The 4,686-nt window shown below is 37.8% G+C and overlaps 1 pseudogene; it reads left to right on the top strand.

Annotated features, from left to right (window-relative positions):
* The first annotated feature begins 303 nt into the window (after positions 1 to 303).
* LOC116020219 lies at positions 304 to 4,197 on the top strand (annotated as a pseudogene).
* The last annotated feature ends 489 nt before the right edge of the window (positions 4,198 to 4,686 follow it).

Raw genomic sequence — 4,686 nt, 5'->3', positions numbered from 1 at the left:
ACTAATCAACTAGGCAGAGATTATATTTTGCTCTGATACCAACTGTAAGAATAAAACTGAATTATAAAGGATCTAACCTCCAGCCATAGTTGATGCCTGTAGATGCCTGAACAAACTGATTGCTTGTATTTTGTGGTTTTTCCCTCACTTCTACTCTATACTCTCTGGATGGTGTATGAGACTGAATGTTTGAGCAGTGAGAGGTTGAGGTCCTTAAATAGCTGCAGACCATCAATGCAGCAGAAATCCCAAATGTCTTCCTACAGTTGTTTGTACCACAAATGGTTTGTCTCCCAAATGAAAATGACAGGTTTGGACTTTTATTGGACAAAACCTTTCATCTCCTTATTAGACAAACCTTTCATCCAAATCATCAGAAAGTTGTCTGTCATTGGAACATCCAAGTTTTTTACACTCTGCAGCAATTGAAGAAAATAAGAAATCATGGGTGCATCATATATAAGCTTCCAAGCTTGCTAACGTGTCTTTTGTCACCAGAATACAAGTCCCAGTGTCGCACATACAAAGCCCTATTTCTACCTCCAGTCAAAGCTCTTTTCCAAGTCATTTCACCTCTTCAGCTTTTTCCCTTGTTTTACAAAATTTGTATCGAACTACAGCATTGGACAGGTCTTAAAAACCAGCTACATGTGTGCATCCTTTTCCTTCCTCAGCTCACGAAGGATTATATATATGGCATTTGCCCAAGCCAAGTTCTATTGATATATCCGGATGTTCTGACTGCTCATCATCAAAGTCAAGGACACTAGTTATATTGCTAGGATGGTTAGGGGCAAAGCAGAAGCATCTCAAGAGATATGCCGAGTGGTATAACTCCAAAGGCTTCCATGCTGTCACATTTACATTTCCTTTGCCTGAGATTCTTAGCTATCAGGTTGGGGGAAGCAGCCCAAAATCAACCATTCATCATCTTCTTCAAACTTCAACGTAACAGCCATGGCCAACGGGAAGCAGCCGCGAAAACGGAACCAGCAGCCGCGAAAACGACAAGGACCGGACGCCGGCGTCGCCTGAGGAAGGAGAGGACAGCCGCGTTGCCGGGAAGCCCAACTCCGCCACTGCCGTCGCCGTCCATGCAACTCCAACGCCGATGCCGCCGAAGCCTGCCGCCAAAGCCTGCCGCCAAAGCCTTCCGTCGCTGTTTCAACCCGAGACAAGCACCGCACGACAGCTTCCGCCGGTCGTCTTTCTCCGTCGTTCCAAGTCGCCGATAAACACCGAATCCGGTGAATACTCCGACGGAAAAGAAAAAAACGACGTAGCAAATAGGAAAAAAATATTCCAATTGAATTTTGTTTAATTGATTCTTGATGCGGAAAATTCAACAAAAAATATTTACAGCAGCCCCGAATTAATTGCAAAAAAATTAAATATGTAACTTAATTGTATAATGTATACAACATATTCAAATATCACGTATATGCAATTAATAGAACCAGGCAGAGATTATACAGGACTCTGATACCAACTGTTACAATAATTATATCACATGTAACCATAATATGTGATAAACAGGATCGTACTAACCTCCAGCCATAGCTCTTAATCAACAAAGGTTGAATGATCAGGACTGCAGCAGAGTTTCGCAAGCGTTGTTGTCTCTCACTAAATGGTGTATGAGGAATGAAGTGTGAGCTGTGAGAGGACTTGTGACCCTATATATAACCACTGGCCATCATTGTGGTTGTATTCCAATAGGTCTCCTAAACCCTAACCAGACTCCTAATCATAATGGGAGTCTAGCTATTAGGTTATTAGTGTTGCACCACATATCAGGGAGTCTAGCTATTAGGTTATTAGTGTTGCACCACATATCAATTAGTCTAGCTATTAGGTTATTAGTGTTGCACCACATATCAATTACTTAATATTATTATAACTAATCCTAATGTTATAATAATTATGATAATAATAACAAGAAAACGTTACAAACCGAGCACGATGTAGAATTGCTTGTAAATCATCTTGTTGATTGGTTGGAAGAAGAGCACGGATAAAATTTGGTTTTCCACACTTTCAGCAACACTTGATGGTTAATTTATGGAGTCATTTTGGAGAAGTTACAGAAACAGTATCCTACACTAAAGGAAAGGATAAATGGTTGTATTGTGGATTCTGCTCTTGTAGTTACCGCTGACCCATAGGTTTGGGGTTCACGATTCTCAGCTGCTTTTCTTAAAAAGAATAGTATTGCAACCAAAGGTTTTGTAAACTTAAGTGAACCTCATTCAGAGACAACGGTTGGAGCAAGGACAGTTGTAGATGCCAGACCTGCAGTAACTAAAGCAGCATTGTTACTAGTGCTGGAGAAGTTCTTTGAGGTGGCTTTGAATCTTCCAACGGTAAACCGGAGACCTTCAGTGTGTTAGACTGACAGTGATAACCAACCAAAGGTTTTGTAAAGTTAAGTGAACCTCATTGTGCTGTTGCTTGTTGGGATTCAACAAAATAATAATAATAATAATAATAATAATAATAATAATAATAATAATAATAATAATAATAATAATAATTTCTCTTCTGCACTATTATTACTCCCAAGTTGACTGGGCTACGCTCGCAAACTAGGAGTAGGGGGACTGGTGACAGGATAATTGGGCAAGCAGCACCCGACCCGAATCACAAGCACTGACCCGAAGGCAACAAACGGCCACCTGTTACAAAAGGACAACATTTATTGAGGAGCCAGACACTTATGAGAAGAGCCATTGCTCATTATTGTGGTCGTCATTACTGTAGTCATTAGTATAAAAGGGAGCTCATGTAACAAGTTGGGGGGCTCCGTTTTCCTGACAGACAAAACTCTTGTATTCTTGTATACAAAACACTTCTTGTACTGAACATTGTCCTTATTTACTAACATTGAAATATACCCGGTAACGATATTTACCGTCACCAACAAATGCTAAAAGGTAAACACATTTAAATCACGTCTAAACTTATAAATGATGATCCAAGTATGCATAAAATGCAAATTATACCATGGACTAAAGTTTACCTTGTAATGTAGACCTTGGTTCAAAATGACATTCATATTATGTGCTTGTCGTTAACATATTATGTGTTTGCAGTTAATAAATTATATGCTTGTAAATAAATTGAAGACACATAATATGTTAACTATAGGCACATAATATGCAAATATATGTGTTAATTGCATACATAATTTTTTAACCACGGTCTATAATGCAAAGTGAACTGTGGTCCTTGGTATAACAATTGGGAATAAAACCTCCCTTGCAAGTATATATTAATATAAATTTGGGAAAACTCTAGATGATTGAAAAAGAGTTCTCCAAAAGAATTAGAATCAAAATTAAATTTTCATGTCACAATTAGTAGGGGTGTAATAAACTCAAGATGACTCTAAATGGTCAAAACTTGATATTCGTTGGAATTTTTTTTAAAGAAATTTGAATTTTATTGATTACCAAAACAAATATCACAATGTACATCCCAAAAGGCATATTAACAAACAAGGCGGAAATTTTACTATAGACTATGATCCAAAACAGTGTATTAAAAGAAACGACACTTGTTCTGTGTAATTAGTTTCATTTGTATAACATATTCATTTTGATTTTATATGCATTGTAGTTTCATTTCAACACAATTAAAGTTTAATTTTGTGTCAACTTCAATTTCATTCGATATTATACATACAATAGTCTTATTACAGTGAGACATGTTATTGAAATTTTCATTCTATACACACTGTAGTCTTATTACAACACCACTAAATTATAATTCTATTCAACTACAGTTTCATTGGACAATATACACTCAAATATGTAAAGTTGTTATTCAGTTTCATTTTATATACACTGTAGTTTCATTACAACACAACTAAAGTATACTTTTGATATAACTACAGTTTCACTGTGGTAGTCGAGTCGTTGACCGCACCCAATCAAGAAGTATAAAAGTTAAGTAGTTCAGGTAGGAAGTCTGTCGTCTACTCTCCCACAAGAACCTGCTAAGGCAGAAGAGGTGGAAGACGAGACTACTACCGATGGAACTGTCGATGTTCATACCCCAGATGATATACTCGAAGCATTACCTACTTCCATCAATGCTCAAACTTCACAAGTTAATGTTGATGCCGAGTTGGCCCAGCAGTTGGCTCATGAAGAACTCTTTGGAGAAATGCTTAATAATGAAGACATTTTTCGCTGAGAACTGAAAAGAATGTATGCATGGCAAAAATGGCGTATGTCAACCCTGAAAGTGAAAGGCTGAACATGCAGCATGATGGGTGAAGAAAAAGAATGGGCTTTGAATTGGATGGGTACAAGATCTATCTTTGATGCGACTAGACTTGATGAGATTGACAGAGTTTTTGTTGAAAAGCTCGAAGGTCGACTCATTAAGAATGGCAAAGGACGAGAACTAGACACTGCATTCTTGAACCCAAGAGAACAAGAAATAGAAGAGTTAATCGCAGTTGGAAAAATATGTAACATTTCAAGAGTACAATCCTCAATTCGAGATACACGTCTTGGTGTTGGAACTAGTCGAAGAACAAATGTGCCCGAGGACTGTGATCAAGATGAAGAAGCCGAGGACAAACAACCTATGAAGGATAATTCAAGTTGTAATAAGACTGTAGGTCCTCGTGCAAATGATGAAGATTGATAAGCACCAAGAATAACTCATTTTAGGGGT

This window comes from Ipomoea triloba, chromosome 5, assembly GCF_003576645.1.
Source record: "Ipomoea triloba cultivar NCNSP0323 chromosome 5, ASM357664v1".
NCBI classification, from domain to species: Eukaryota; Viridiplantae; Streptophyta; class Magnoliopsida; order Solanales; family Convolvulaceae; genus Ipomoea; species Ipomoea triloba.
Note: the sequence above shows the minus strand (reverse complement) of the source record. Positions and strands in the feature narration are given on the sequence as shown.